An 8,299-nucleotide genomic window follows, 5' to 3' on the forward strand; every position below is an offset into this window, starting at 1 on the left:
TAAACCGCACCGACCCATGGCTCAGGGACCACTGCAGAAAGATTGTAAGAGCCAGGTTTGGTGCATGACCATAAGGAAACAGTCTTCCAGGCCCTAGGAACTTGCTTAAGTGAAGTTTCAGCAGTGGTGACAGCATGCACAAGACCCAGGCAGACTCAATCAACAAAAGCCCAGTATAGAACTGGGGAAATTGGCAGCAGGCCTCAACCTTAGCCAAGGAACTATTGACAACAGATTACTGCTGGATATAGATTTGATTTTCTTTAAGGGATTGACTCTAGATAGACTGACTAGATTCCCATGAATGAATTTACACTGTGGGACATCTGGGTACAAAAGCTTGACTCAGTAAGCCTTAACATATATGGCAGAATGCACAAAATCAGGTAAGGGGGAACAGCCATCTTCCAGTGATTGGCCAAAATGATAAACACAAAGGGAAAAAGGAGAGGCACCCACTACATGTTCTCTAGGCCTTTTAGAAACCATGGAGCTGTTCCTTTGGACACATATATGTGAATCTACAAGAAGGGTGATATTGTAGACATTAAGGGAATGGGTACTGTTCAAAAAGGAATGCCCCATAAATGCTACCATGGAAAACTGGGAGAGTCTACAACATCACTCAGCATCCTATTGCATTATTGTAAATAAGCAAGTTAAGGGCAAGATTCTTGCCAAGAGAATTAATGTTCACATTGAGCATATCAAGCACTCTAAGAGCCGAGACAACTTCCTGAAGTGCTTGAAGGAAAATGACCAGAAAAAAAGGAATCCAAAGAGAAAGGAACTTGGGTTCAGCTGAAGCACCAGGCCACTCCACCCAGAGAAGCACACTGTGAGAATTAATGGAAAGGAGCCTGAGTCTCTGGAGCCCATTCCCTATGAGTTTATGGCTTAATGTATAAGAAGAAACAAAAATCCTACATATAATAGTGTTTTCTTTTTAAAAAAAAATCTGGTAGGGGGCTACAGGGGGATGTGGATAGGGGAGGGGGTCTAAATATGATTAATATTTATTGTATGAAATGCACAAAAATTCAATAAAAATATGCATTAAAATATTTTATATGTAAATTTATATATTTTAAGGCGCTACTACAGTAGTAGGTTTCCATATGACTTTTCCAAAAGGCCTTTCGTGCTAGTTATCCCTTCCTATACGCCCTCTAATATCCTGCCTTTTGACGTTGCAAATTAAGATATAGATTTGGGTAACACAAACAACATTTGGCACACAGGAGTGTGGTTAAAAGAAAAGAAAATCAAAAGTTCAAAACAGTGTGTGAAATCGCATATTATCCATGTATAAAGGGGCAAAATAGTCATAAAAATATTTGTACTCAGTTATGTTTACATAATTAAATTCTGAAAAGACAAATAATAAACTTGCTTCCACCTTTCATTATACACACTCTGCTAAGCATCTGAATTCTATGGCTGAACCAAAGAGATTAGTCATAATTTCCACTTTCTTATTGGAAAACTTCTCCGGGTTTCTGATTGCTTCTCTAGGAGAAAAATTAAATGGATGATTAATGGTTGGAAATACTCACAGGGTATGACATTAAGTAGAAGAAGTCAGTTAGCTTTGTAAATCAGAATGGAGGTTTCTCAAAGAACTAGAACTAGAACTACCATATAACCCAACTTTATCACATCTGGGCTTATATCCAAAGGACTTTTCATCTGACTGCAGAGATACTCCTACATCCGTGTTTATTGCCACTCTATTCATGCTAGTTAGGAAATGAAATCAACCTGGATGTTCATCAACTGAAAAATGGATAATGAAATTGTGGCACATATGTGCAATGGAATATTACTCAGCTGTAAAGAAAAATGAAATCATGAAATTTGCAGCTAAATGGACTAAATTGAAAAAAATAGAGTGAGGTCACTCCAGCCTCAAAAGGCAAACACCAAATGTCCTCTTACAAATATGGGTGCTAGGGGTTCGGACCTCCATCAGGATAGCTGCTTGGAGCTCAGCAGACCGCCAGAGAGTGCTGGGTTCTGGCCTCCCTCTGGCCTCCAACTACCAGAGGGCCTGAGAACCCAGGGGCCAGACTGACAGCCCCTGGATCCTGCCTCTATGTGCTGGTGAGCTTCCCCTAATTGCCCCATACCATCACCCTACCTGGGATTTTGTGAGGCCCCTCCCAAGGCCCCAGGGAAGATCTGGCTTTGGTAGGCAAGGCTGTGATCCCAACAGACCACCAGAGAGTGCAGAGTTCTGGCCTCCCTCTGGCCTCCCTCTGGCATAGGGTTGACAACACACAGGACTGCCTGAGACAGCCTGGATCCTGCCTCCACGTGGAGGAGAAAGCCTGAGTGTACCTGGCTGGAACCTGAATTAGGCTTCTATGGGGACCTCTGAATAGCTGATCTGAAGCCATCAGTTCCCTCCATAATAAATCTGAGAGAACCTGAACCCTGTACCAACCAGCTTTACATAACTAATAAAGAAAGGAGCTAGGCACCCAGATAATACAAACAGAAGCATATTTCAACTTAATTCTCATATCAGAATCATAAACAAAAGAAATTCACATGCCAAAACCACAACGAAAGAATAATAAAATGAAAAGCCAAAACACTATGCCCCACCAAAGCCCACCAAACCTAGAAAGAGTTCTACAAGGAGAACCCCCTAGAGATAACCCAGGACACTGAATTTAAAAGAACAATCATAAACATGATCAAGGAATTCAACAAATTTAAAGAACACATAACTCAAAGAAGATAGGGATAAACTGCTGAATGAATTCACAAAAGATAGAAACGTTGAAGAAACCTCAGGCAGAAATGAAGAAGGAAGTGCAAAACTCAATAAGCCAACTTGAGACAACAGGGGAAAGCCTCACCTCTAGAATGAATGAAATGGAAAACAGAATATCAACACTGGGGGATAAAATTGAAGAATTGGACCACTCAAGCAAAGAGCATGGAAAAATTGAAAAAAATACAGGAATGGAATATGCAAGAGATGCAGGACACCATGAAAAGACCAAATCTACAGATCAAAGGAATAGAGAAAGGAGAAGAATTTCAAATTAATGGTGTTGACTAGATCTTAAACAGGATTGTAGAAGAGAATTTCCCAAAATTAAGGAAAGACATCCCCATACAAATACAGGAAGCACATAGAACACCAAATAGACAGGATCAGAAAAGAAACTCCCCACAACATATCATAGTAAAAACACTAAATGTACAGAACAAAGAGAGAATACTGAAAGCAGCAAAAGAAAAACAAAAGGTCACATACAATGGAAAGCCCATCAGAGTTACAGCTGACTTATCAATGAAAACTATGAAAGTCAGAAGAGCCTGGACCAAGGTATTTCAAGTTCTGCATGCCAGTCCAGAATACTATACCCAGCAAAAATGTCTGTTATAGTTGAGGGGGAAAGAAAATCTTCCACAACATGAATAGGCTGAAAGAATATATGTCCAAAAAACCAGCCCTTCAATGAACACTTGAAGCAGTACAAAGAATGGAGAAAGGAACAACTATACCCCAGGGGCAACAAAAGAAACTAAATAAAGGTATAATTGTGGAAACACAAAATTAGACAAAGAACAAAAGCTATAATCAAAATAATGGCAACCAAGACACATCTTTTGATAATAATTTTAAATATAAATGGATCTTTGCTGTCTGCAACAAACCCATCTCACCTTCAAGGACAGGTACTATCTTAAGGCAAAAGGATGGAAAAAAATATTCCAAGAAAATAGCACTAAGAAACAAGCAGAGGTTGCAATTCTAATATCCAACAAAATAGACTTCGAAGTAAAACTAATCAGAAGAGATAAGGAGGGTTGCTTCATTCTGATCAAAGGAACAGTTAACAAAGAAGATATTATAATCCTTAACATATATGCACCAAATTCTGGTACACCCAAATTCATAAAATCAACACTACAGGACTTTAAGACAGATTAACCCCAACTCAGTAATAGTAGGGGACTTCAATACCCCACTGTCTCCATTAAGCAGGTCAACTGGAAGAAGAATAAACAGAGAGATGTCTGAATTAAATGATACTGTACATCAAATGGACCTAACAGACATCTTTTGATTATTTCACCCAAACACCAAAGAATATACTTTCTACTCAGCACCTCATAGAACTTTTTCAAAAATTGAGCGCATACTGGGCCAAAAAACAAACCTTAACAAATAAAAAATATTGAAATAATTCCATGCATTCTATCGGACCACAAGGCAATAAAGCTCAAAATCAACACTGGACAAAGCCCTAGTCACTACATGAACTCATGGTGATTGAACAACACACTCCTAAACAATGAGTGTGTGAAAGGAGAAATTAAGAAAGAATTCCTGGAATTCAACAAAAAGGACAATACAACACAACACCACCTCTGGGACACATTAAAAGCTATCTTAAGAAGGAAGTTTATAGCTCTAAGCGCCTCCATTAAAAAAATTTGAAAGAGCCCAAATAAATGACCTAACACTGCAACTCAAGGCACTGGAAGGCAAGAGAAAATGAAACCCGAAACCAGCAGAGGAGAAGAAATAACAAAAATCAGAACAGAAATTAATGAAATAGAAACCAAGAAAACAATACAAAGAATCAATGAATCTAAGAGCTGGTTCTTTGAAAAGCTAAAGAAGATAGACAGACCCTTAGCCCAGTTAACCAAAAGAAAGAAAGAGCAAATCCAAATCAACAAAATCAGAGATGAAAGGGGAAACATCACAACAGACACCCAAAAGATCCAAACCATTATAAGGGAATATTTTAAAAACCTATATGCTATTAAATCTGAAAGTCTAAAAGAAATTGATGGATATCTGAAATCATGGGAGCCACCAAAGTTAAACCAAGAAGAGATCAACAGTTTAAAAAGACCCATAATATATAAGGATATTGAAACACTAATACACAACCTCCCAACTAAAAAAAGCCCAGGCCCAGATGGATTCACAGCAGAATTCTACCAGACATTTAAAGAAGACCTCCAACCAATACTACTTAAATTACTCAAAATGATATAAACAGAGGGAGAACTCCAAAATTCCTTCTATGAAGCCAGGATCACTCTAATATGAAAACCAGGTAAAGATACAACCAAAAAAGAAAACCCGTATCCTTAATGAGCATAGATGCAAAAATTCTCAACAAAATACATGCAAACTGCATGCAGACACACATCAAAAAGATCCTTCACCATGATCAAGTAGGCTTTATCCCAGAGATGCAGGGATGGTCCAATATACGCAAGTCAATAAACTTCATTAATCCAATCATATAAATGGACTCAAAGACAAAAACCACATTTTCATCTCAATAGCTGCAGAAAAAGATTTTGACAAAATTCAGCATGCATTTATGTTCAAAGTCCTAGAGGGAATTGGACTGGAGGGAACATACCTCAACATAATTAAAGCTATATACAACAAACCCATAGCCAGTATCATTCTAAATGGAGAAAAGCTGGAAACATTCCCATTAAAATCAGGAACCAGACAAGGATGTCCACTGTCTCCACTCCTTTTCAACATAGTACTTGAAACTCTTGCTTGAGCAATAAGACAGGAGAAGGAAATTAAAGGAGCACTAATTGGAGAAGAAGAGGTCAAACTATCACTTTTTGTAGAAATGATACTATACATAAGAGATCCCAAAATTTCCACCAGAAAAGTCCTAGAACAGATCAACACTTTCAGTATAGTGGCAGGGTATAAAATCAATATACAAAAATCAGTAATTGGCATAGAAAATATGACAACATGCAATTGGAGAAAGAATACAGGGAAACGCTCCCATTCACATTTGCTGCAAAAATTTTAAAATATCTTGGAATAAATCTGATGAAAGACACCAAAGATCTCTACAATGAAAATTTTGAATTGTTAAAGAGATTGAGGAAGACACCAGGAGATGGAAGAACCTCCTATGTTCATGGACTGGAAGATTTAATATTGTTAAAATGACCATCCTAACAAAAGCAATATATAGATTCAATGCAATCCCAATCAAAATCCCCATGACATACTTCACAGAATTAGAAAAATGCATTCCTTAAATTCATATGGAGGCACAAATGACCCCAGACAGCCAAAGCAACACTGAGCACAAAGAGCAATGCTGGGGAGATTGCTATACTAGATCTCAAAGTATATTACAGAACAATAGTCATAAAAACAGCATGGTACTGTTGAAAAAACAGACACATAGATCAATGGAACATCACTGAAGATCCAAATCTGACTACATGCAATTTCAGCCACCTGATATTTGACAAGTGCCAAGAACACACAATGGAGGAAAGACAGCATCTTCAACAAATGGTGGTGGCAAAACTGGATTTCCACCTATAGAAGAATGAAAATAGATCCTTGTCTTTTGCCTTGCACAAAAGCCAACATCAAATGGATCAAAGACCTCAATATGAAACTGGAAACCCTGAAACTATTAGAAGAAAATATTGGCAGTAACTTACAGGATATAGGTATAGGAAAAGATTTTCTAAATCAGACAGAAGTTGCTCAGGAATTAAGGTCAGCAATCAATAAGTGGGCTTTCATTAAACTAAAAAGCTTCGGTAAAGCAAAAGAAACAATCAAAAAAGTGAAGAGAAAACCCACAGAATGTGAAAAAATCTTCACCAGTGACATATCTGAAAGAGGTTTAACATCCAGAATATATAAAGAACTCAAAAAACAAAGAATCAAGAAACCAAATGACCCAATTAAAAGATGGGCTAAAGATCTAAACAGAGAGTTCTCAAAGGCAGAAATAAGATGGCTAAGAAACATCTCCAAAAGTGTTCAACATCATTACTAATTAAGGAAATGCCCATTAAAACCACCCTAAGGTACCACCTTACCCCAATCAGACTGGCTAGAACCAAGAGAACAACATGTTTGCTAATGCTCTTTTCACAGTAGCTAGGAGATGGAAGCAACCTAAGTGTCCCTCAACTGACCAGTGCTTAACAAAAATGTGGTATATTTACACAATGAAGTTCTATTCAGCAGTAAAGAAAGATGGAATCATGAAATTTGCAGGTAAATGGATGGATCTAGAAGCTGTTATACTAAGTGAAGTAACACAGACTCAGAAAAACAAATGATGTATGTTCTCCCTAATTGTGGAAACTAACACCAAATCCTTCTTTGAAGAAAGGATTCTCCAGTTGATGAGTCCTACTCTCTATTAAAAATTAAGATGTTGCTATACACAGTCCCTTCTGCATGAAATAATTACCAAATTACCATCATCACAACTTTGGCTGAGTCTCATCACTAAACATAGTCACAATTGGCCTTGTTGATGGTTGTGCTCATTCATTAAAGAAGTGCCAAGCAGGGTCACTGGACCCTCACCTGAGTATCCAGCCACTCTTCCCAGCCAACTGGTCCAGCCTTGGAAGACAAAAGAAAAATTAGGAAGAACCCAATAGAGGGATGACTTTTTTCTAGTTCCCTGTCTAGAACTTATAATGTTAATTACTCTTGCCTTTACTTCTCCTTCACATCTCCTGTTCATGATTCAAGGACTCTCTTTTCCCCTTAGAGACAAGATTTATGCAATTTGGGAGTCTTTTAGATTGACCCACTGAAGGGGTACTCCAATTGCCTCACCCTGAGTCCCTGTTCAGGATGGAAGAAGCCAGAGTGGTCGGCGTCCCTATTCCTTATTGGCAATTTGGGTAATCTCTTCAGAGGGTGGTGTGATAAGAATAAGAGATAGGAATTGGCTAGTCAGTTAGGGTGAAAAGATACCAAAGAAATATAGCCAGTTGCTTGGCTGAAAGTCAAAATGTCCTTGGACCTGTTATCAACATACTCTGATCCAAGTCCAAAAATGTCAAAAGTATTTGGGAGCTTGTATCTAATCCTTAAATGATTGCAGGGTTACCTCTTCAGAGGGGGAATGTTGGAGGGGAGGGAGTGGGCATGGATTTGATCAAAACATCTTATATGCATGTATGAAATTCTCAATAAACAACAAAAATCCTCAAATAAACACCAAGTCTTTAAAATGATTACACAAATTCTATCTGTATGAAGGATTTGATCAAGACCATAGGCCAGGTTGGGAGTTGCAGGCCTTTAATCCCAGTACTCAGGAGGCAGAGGCAGAGAGATCTCTGTGAGACGGAGGCCAGCCTGATCTACACAGGAAGTTGCAGGCCAGCTGGGGCTACAGGGAGACCCTGTGTCAAAAAAAAAAGAAAGAAAGAAGAAAGAAAGAAAGAAAGAAAGAAAGAAAGAAAGAAGGAAAAATTAAAACAAAACAAAACCCAAAAAACAAAT

At 38.2% G+C, this 8,299-nt stretch overlaps 1 pseudogene; it reads left to right on the top strand.

The window, feature by feature from the left end:
• Positions 1-423: 423 nt before the first annotated feature.
• On the top strand, positions 424-901 carry LOC108491095 (annotated as a pseudogene).
• Positions 902-8,299: the final 7,398 nt, after the last annotated feature.

Source organism: Nannospalax galili, unplaced genomic scaffold, assembly GCF_000622305.1.
Source record: "Nannospalax galili isolate Female #2095 unplaced genomic scaffold, S.galili_v1.0 scaffold1599, whole genome shotgun sequence".
NCBI classification, from domain to species: Eukaryota; Metazoa; Chordata; class Mammalia; order Rodentia; family Spalacidae; genus Nannospalax; species Nannospalax galili.